The sequence below is a fragment of the Pristiophorus japonicus genome, chromosome 25 (genome assembly GCF_044704955.1).
Source record: "Pristiophorus japonicus isolate sPriJap1 chromosome 25, sPriJap1.hap1, whole genome shotgun sequence".
Lineage (NCBI taxonomy): Eukaryota > Metazoa > Chordata > Chondrichthyes > Pristiophoridae > Pristiophorus > Pristiophorus japonicus.
In genome coordinates, this window is record NC_092001.1 from 28,835,864 (window position 1) to 28,844,253 (window position 8,390).

An 8,390-nucleotide genomic window follows, 5' to 3' on the forward strand; every position below is an offset into this window, starting at 1 on the left:
AGGGGAACCAGTGAGTGTAGAACTGAACCCAGCCAGAGTCAGCACCTTCAGGGGTGGAGAGGGAGTGGAATCAGTGAGTGTGGACCTGAACGCAGCCAGAATTGGTGGTGAAAACTGGGAGTGGAGAAGAAACAGTCTACAAATGTGCAATGAGTTTGGATTTCAGCACAACAGGAGGGACAATGTGTGGGATAGGGATTTACAGCTTTGGAAGAACAAGAAAGGAAAGAATGTTCCATGGAAACTAGATATGTGTATTCTCAATTTCTGTCTTGTACTGACAGTGATGAGTTTTATTTTCTCCTTTTACAGAATATTAGAAGGGGAGACTTTCAGACAGGAAACACAAACCAAACATCACATCAAGATCTGACGGAGTCAATCGATTCACCAGGACCTGAATATCATCGGCCTTTGAAAGTGGAAGGAGAAATGTTTGTCTGTTCTGTCTGTGGAAAAAGATTTCAAACATCAGTGTGACTGGAAAAGCACCGAGACACACACACCCGAGTGACAGTGTTCCAGTGCACTGCCTGTGGAAGGAGCTTTAGCTAGTTATACAGCCTGAAAAAACATCGCACCATTCACAGCGCAAAGAAACTGTAAACGTGATGTGTGCGTGGGCGAGGCTTCAGCTGATCGGCCAACCATGGAGAGTCACAAGGATACCCGCACCATGGAGAAACTGTGGAAATGTGGTGACTGTGGGAAGGTATTCAGATCACCATCTGAGCTGGAAATTCATCGACGCAGTCACACTGGGGAGAGACCGTTCACCTGCACTGTGTGTGGGAAGGGATTCACTCGGTCATCCACTCTCCTGAGACACCAGCAAGTTCACACTGGGTTGAGGCCATTCACCTGCTCTGAGTGTGGGAAGCGATTCACTCACTCATCCCACCTGCTGACACACCAGCGAGTTCACAAGTGACTGCAGGGGTTGGAATCTGCTGCTGTTAATCACTTCCCGACTGAACCATGTTCATTTTGACAGTTGGGGTTTGTTTCTGCTAATGTTAATACCCCTATAACTGCGCTGGACATTAATATTCTGGAAATATTGCTGATTGCAGCTCCGAGAAAACAGTGTCCATTTAAGAAATGCTGTGTGTTACGTTTCCCCTTAATTCAGCGACTCACAACAGAAATTTAGTTTGCATTAAAATTGTGAACTTTCTTTAATCCCAAACTGATCTTTGATACAAAATCTACAATAGTGTGTGAAAGTTTTCACTGAATAAAATCTCCGATTAGAAAGAGCTTGCTGACAATTCTTACTGACTTGCACATTACACACAGTGGCCCCTCCATTATCCACCAGAAAAAAGGGGAATGGGAATTGATGGGGGATCAGTGTCCCCAAATGTTGCCCCTCGAGTCTGGTGTAGCAATCCCCTTGGCACGGGAATGGAGACAAGTCCAGAGCAAAACTATGCGCAGTACTCCAGGTGTGGTCTTACCAATACCCTGTACAGTTGTAGCAGGACTTCCCTACTTTTATACTCCATCTTCCTTCAATAAAGCCCAACATTCCATTTGCCTTCCTGATTACTTGCTCTACCTGCATGCTAACTTTTTGAGTTTCATGCACAAGAACCTCCAGATCCCTCTGTACTACAGCATTTTGTAATTGTCCTCATTTAAATAATTTGCTGTTTTATTTTTCCTATAAAGGAGATTATCTGACATTTTACCACATTGTAGTCCATCTGCCAGATTTTTGGCCACACATTGAGCCTATCCATATTCCTTTGTAGATTATTTTCATCCTCCTCACAACTTGCTTTCCCACCTATCTTTGTAATGCAGCCAAATTTGCTGATAATACAGTCGGTTCCTTCATCCAATTATTCATATAAATTTTAAATAGTTGAGGCCCCACCACTGATCCCTGCAGCACCCCACTAGTTACAGTTTGCCATCCTGAAAATGACCCATTTATCCTGACTCTGTTTTCTGTTAGTTAGCCAACCCCCTATTCATGCTGATATATTACTCCCAACTTCGTGAGCTCTTAGCTTGTGCAGTAACCTTTTGTGTGGCACTTTATAGAATGCTTTCTGGAAACCCAAATATATGACATCAACTGGTTCTCCTTTATCCACTGTGCTCGTTACATCCTCAAACCTCCAGCTGAAGTGCCTTACCCCAGTCCCAGTGCATGCCTGCCCCAGCCGAAGTGCCTTACCACAGTCCCAGTGTATGCCTCCCCCATCCGAAGTGCCTTAAGCCAGTCCCAGTGCATGCCTCCTCCAGCCGAAGTGCCTTACCCCAGTCCCAGTGTATGCCTCTCCAAGGCGAAGTGCTTTACACCAGTCTCAGTGCATACTCCCCCAGTCCTGTTTCTCAGCACCACCTGCATGGAATGATTCGGGCCGGGAGGGGGTGCGGGCGTGGGACTTGTCGCCTGTCGGTCAGAAAAGTGCAGAACAAATAGTTCCATGGGTTAATTAACCCCAGGGGGACGCGGGCTTCACACAGCCCGAGTGCGAGCCCAGGTCTGAGAGACAACACTCCGCACCATTCGCTTCACGCACACCCGGGCTCGGCCCCAGGCCCTGAATCACGGCCCACAGGCCCCGTGTTTGCCCCTCGGTTCCAGGCACAGCTCACCCTATTGGGCCAGCCCGGGATCAGCATATTGGGCCAGCTTGGGCTCAACCTATTGGGCCAGCACAGAAGACCCAGTGGAGAAAATCAGTAGCTCATTGAGTTTATTCTCATTCTACACACAGCGGTTGTTGAACTGAACCCAACCTTGTAAACTGGAAATGCATCGTCACAGTCACACTGGGGAGAGGCTGTTCACCTGCTCTGAGTGTGGGAAGGGATTCACTCATTCATCCGACCTGCTGAGACACCAATGAGTTTACAAGTGACTGCAGGGGTTGGATTCTGCTGTTATTGCTGCTGTTAATCACATCCTAACTGAATCGTGTTCATTCTGACATTTGGGGATTGTTTCTGCTGATGTTAATAACCCCTATAACTGGGCTGGAATTTAATATGTTGATATTTCAAATAACACCGCGTGTCGATATTTGATGTCTCCTAAATAAAATGAGACCAATTAATATCTTGTTACCAACTGCACCATTTTGCACATTTCTACCTCTAGACTATTTCAGTTCTCATACCTTCAATTACTCTCGGACAAGTCCCAGTTCCCCATACCTCCAGAATGTCTCTCTGAGCGTGGTATCCAGGGAAGGTATCGGTAACACGCCCAGGATCACTAAACACAAAACTCAGTCTGTTAATCACTTACAGATACTGGACTTAGCGTGTTCCCCACACCATTTCCCTCAGCTTCGATGTGTGAATGGAGCATCACGCCTGCAAACCTGGCTTCAATTTTAATTTGAATCCACTTTGCAAACGTAGTTTTAAAAATATGTAAATGTAAAGCGATCACATCAAATAATTGGCAAAGGTTTAAAGACAACAAGATGGATAAGTAAACACATCACAGCCCAATAAACCAGCTCTATATTCACAGGAGAAAGTCTGTTATCTAACTCCTCAAATGTCCGTTGGTGAGATGAGCGACTGAATCACTTTCCATGTACAACAGCATCCATTCCCACTGTCCGCACATTTACAGTGTTGAGTCAGGTGGCTACACGAGTCTCACAGGCTGAACGATTGGTTGAAGGTATATCCACACACACAACACGTGTCCTGTTTCTCCCCGCTGTGATTGGTGTTTTTACAAAGGCTGATGAGAAGGTGATCCTGATCAATCCGGGAATCTGGCAAATCTTGAGGCGATGTTTGGATTGAGTTTCCCAGCTGCAGATCCTCCCCTTCTAATACCCTGCAAAACAATGGTGGTTACAAACATTGTTACTTCAAGTACAGGATAGAAATTCAGAACAGACAATTAAAGATTCTACAGAAATTCTGTCCACTCCTGTCCCTCCAAAGCTGTACATTCCTTATTCTAGACACTCACCCTCAAACTTCACTGTTTAATTCAACATTCCTTTCATTGTCCGAGCTTTATTATCTCCAGAAAGTGATGAATCTGGCTGGGTGCAATTCCACAGACATTAGTTAGCCTCCAGTGCCTCACCGTCAGTCAACTCAGTGAGAGACAGCAGGATTTACACTGTGGTAGGCATCACAGCTTCAAATCCTGTCCTCAAATGACATCCAGACACTTCCCAGTTGTGGTCACTGGATCGGTATTAAGAGCAGGGGCACTGGCTGATTTTTACTCATATTTAGCCCAGTGATACTGAGGACAATTATAATCCCTGAACTGCTGCCTTGGCTGAGATCAGCTCACAGCCTAGATCACGGATCGAACTTGGGAACTTCCCAGTCAGTATTGCAGTATTGTAAAATTTGGGGGAGGGTTAGAACAGAATATTTTGAAACAAATTTGACTCCACCTTTAAACAAAACGATCGTCACACTGCACAATTCTGAAATATTTACAAATTATACAACTGGATCATCAAAAACAGTGAGACATTTTAGAAAGGCTCAAGTCACTGAAATAGGCAGCTTTATACTCACTGCAGAGTACAGAAGTGAGCAACTGTTAATGGGAGCTCTGTTAGTGAAGTCCTCCAACGCCCCAAGATAAACTGGACTGTCCCTTTAACTATAAAGAGGCAGAGAAAGGGGAGTCCCTGTCCCTGTAAATATCTGCCCCATTCCCCCAGGCAGTGGGAGGAGGAACAGTGCGCGGTCTCTTTATATTCTGACGAAGCAAGCACCGCCGGATGGGGTAAAGAACATAGAATGTGTATCGCATCAGGTTACGCAGAACAACTGAAAAGAGCACACAAGCTCTTTGCTCTATATATATGTGTGTGTATGTGTAAAGCACATCATTCTTAATATTTAAGTCAATTCCACAGAGACAAATTACTATCTTCACCAATTATTTTCCAGCATTTTATTTCCATTTTCTTTGCAATTACATTGCAGACTGTTTAATACCTTTACCATTTATTGATAACCATGTCTATCCGCAGTATTCAGTGGGAATCGGGATTAAATAACACCGAGGATAATGAGCAGCCCTCCACCAGTCTCTAAGCTTTATTGTCCAGTGATCACCTCACCATCACACACAAGCTCCTGATATTTACCTCCACTGTGGATGATTAGTGTAAGTGATGGTATAAATGAAATCGTAGGGGTGAAAGCGGACTTGGAGTGAGTAATTGGAGAGTAGGGGTGAAGGAGGTAAATAAGAACATAAGAACATAAGAATTAGGAACAGGAGTAGGCCATCTCGCCCCTCGATCCTGCTCCGCCATTCAATAAGATCATGGCTGATCTGGCCGCGGACTCAGCTCCACTTACCCGCCCGCTCCCCATAACCCTTAATTCCCTTATTGCTTAAAAATCTATCTATCTTTGACTGGAATACATTGAATGAGCTAGCCTTAACTGCTTCCTTGGGCAGAGAATTCCACAGATTCACAACCCTCTGGGAGAAGAAATTCTTTCTCAACTCGGTTTTAAATTGGCTACTCCGCATTTTGAGGCTGTGCCCCCCTAGTTCTAGTCTCCCCGACCAGTGGAAACAACCTCTCTGCCTCTATCTTGTCTATCCCTTTCATGATTTTAAATGTTTCTATAAGATCACCCCTCATCCTTCTGAACTCGAAGGAGTAAAGACCCAGTCTATTCAATCTATCATCATAAGGTAACCCCCTCATTTCTCGAATCAGCCGAGTGAATCGTCTCTGTACCACTTCCAAAGCTAGTATATCCTTCCTTAAGTAAGGTGACCAAAACTGCACTCAGTACTCCAGGTGCGGCCTTTCCAATACCTTATACAGTTGCAGCAACATCTCACTGCTTTTGTACTCCATCCCTTTCACAATGAAGGCCAACATTCCATTTGCCTTCCTGATTACCTGCTGCACCTGCAAACTAACCTTTTTTGTGATTCAGGCACAAGAAAAAGCCTGGATAGCTCAGTCGGTAGAGTATCAGACTTTTAATCTGAGGGTCCAGGGTTCAAGTCCCTGTTCGGGCGTTCTGTTTAAAGCATGACTTTAATCCGGTCCAGGGTGTCCTTGGAGATGGAGCACGTGGTGTCCACCGGTACTCTTGCGGCCTTCCGCGAGAGGTGGGCACCGGAAGGACTGGAGTGCATCATCATGCCTGGCAACCAAATTTTAATTTGTTTTTAAGTTTAATTTGTTTTAATTGCCGGTGCTTTTAGTGTCCCCCTTCCCTTTTATAGGGGGTACTGGGGGAAATTGTGATTTTAGTGCCCAAAAAAAAACCCCAAAAAAGGAAAAACAAAAAAAAAAAAAAAGGGGAAAAAAAAAAAGGGGCCTTGTAAATGTCTGGTGTGTCACCCAGGTCGGGTGGCAGCGTTTAATGTTTTTTGTTTTGCAGATGAACTCCAAAAAGAGTTTCATGCACAAGGACCCCCAGGTCCCTCTGCACCACAGCATGTTGTAATTTCTCCCCATTCAAATAATATTCCCTTTTACTGTTTTTTTTCCCAAGGTGGATGAGCTCACACTTTCCGACATTGTATTCCATTTGCTAAACCATAGCCCATTCGCTAAACCTATCCAAATCTCCTTACAGCCTCTCTGAGTCCTCGAAACAACCCGCTTTGCCACTAATCTTAGTGTCATCTGCAAATTTTGTTGCACTCTGTCCCCTCTTCTAGGTCATCTATGTATATTGTAAACAGTTGTGGTCTCAGTACTGATCCCTGTGGCACACCACTAACCACTGATTTCCAACCGGAAAAGGACCCATTCATCCCGACTCTCTGCTTTATGTTCGCCAGCCAATTCTCTTTCCATGCTAATACATTTCCTCTGACTTCGCATACCTTTATCTTCTGCAGTAACCTTTTGTGTGGCACCTTATCGAATGCCTTTTGGAAATCTAAATACACCACATCCATCGGTACACCTCTATCCGCGATGCTCGTTACATCCTCAAAGAATTCCAGGAAATTAGTTAAACAAGATTTCCCTTTCATGAATCCATGATGCGTCTGCTTGATTGACCTATTCCTATCCAGATGTCCCGCTATTTCTTCCTTCATGATAGTTTCAAGCATTTTCCTCACTACAGATGTTACACTAACCGGCCTATAGTTACCTGCCTTTTGCCTGACCCCTTTTTTAAACAGAGGCGTTACATTAGCTGCTCTCCAATCCGCTGGTACCTCCCCAGAGTCCAGAGCATTTTGGTAGATTATAACAAATGCATCTGCTATAACTTCCGCCATCTCTTTACAACCCTGTGATGCATTTCATCTGGACCAGGGGCCTTGTCTACCTTCAGTCCCATTATTCTGTCCAGCACTCCCTCCCGAGTGATAGTGATCATATCAAGGTCCCCTCTTCCCACATTCCAATGACCAGCAATTTTTGGCATGGTTTTTGTGTCTTCCACTGTGAAGACGGAAGCAAATTAATTGTTTAAGGTCTCAGCCATTTCCACATTTCCCATTATTAAATCCCCCTTTTCATCTTCTAAAGGACCAACATTTACTTTAGTCACTCTTTTCCGTTTTATATATGTGTAGAAGCTTTTACTATCTGTTTTTATGTTTTGCACAAGTTTACCTTCGTAATCTATCTTCCCTTTCTTTATTGCTTTTTCAGTCATTCTTTGCAGTTGCTTAAAATTTTACCAATCCTCTAGTTTTCCACTAACGTTGGCCACCTTATATGCATTGGTCTGTGATTTGATACTTTCCTTTATTTCCTTGGTTATCCACAGATGGTTATCTCTTCTCTTGCCGCCCTTCTTTTTCACTGGAATATATTTTTGCTGTGCATTATGAAAGAGCTCCTTAAAAGTCCTCCACTGTTCCTCAATTGTGCTAGCGTTTAGTCCTTGTTTCCAGTCTACATTAGCCTACTCTGCCCTCATCCCACTGTAGTCCCCTTTGTTTAAGCATAGTACGCTCGTTTCTGACACATCTTCCTCATCCTCAATCTGTATTAAAAATTCAACCATATTGTGATCAATCATTCAGAGAGGATATTTTACCAGGAGATCGTTTATTTTTCCTGTCTCGTTCCACAGGACCAGATCCAAAATGGCTTGCTCCCTTGGAGGCTCTGTTACATACATTATGTCCAGGTTCAGTACATTCCCTGGGGTATATATCCCGGAACACCCCCTGTATTATGTCCCGGTTCAGTACATTCCCTGGGGTCTATATCCTGGAACACCCCCTGTATTATGTCCTGGTTCAGTACATTCCCTGGGGTTTATATCCCGGACCATTCCGTGTATTATATTCCGGTTCAGTACATTCACTGGGGTTTATATTCCGGATTAATCCCTGTATTATGTCCCGGTTCAGTACATTCCCTGGGGATTAATCCCAGACATTCCGCTGTATTATGTCCTGGTTCAGTTCATACTCTGGGGTTTAT

The 8,390-nt window shown here is 44.3% G+C and overlaps 1 non-coding gene across 1 annotated transcript; it reads left to right on the forward strand.

Moving 5' to 3' along the window:
* The first annotated feature begins 5,931 nt into the window (after positions 1 to 5,931).
* Positions 5,932 to 6,004, forward strand: trnak-uuu (transfer RNA lysine (anticodon UUU)). The gene has a single exon. It is a non-coding gene; the product is annotated as a tRNA-Lys (tRNA).
* Positions 6,005 to 8,390: the final 2,386 nt, after the last annotated feature.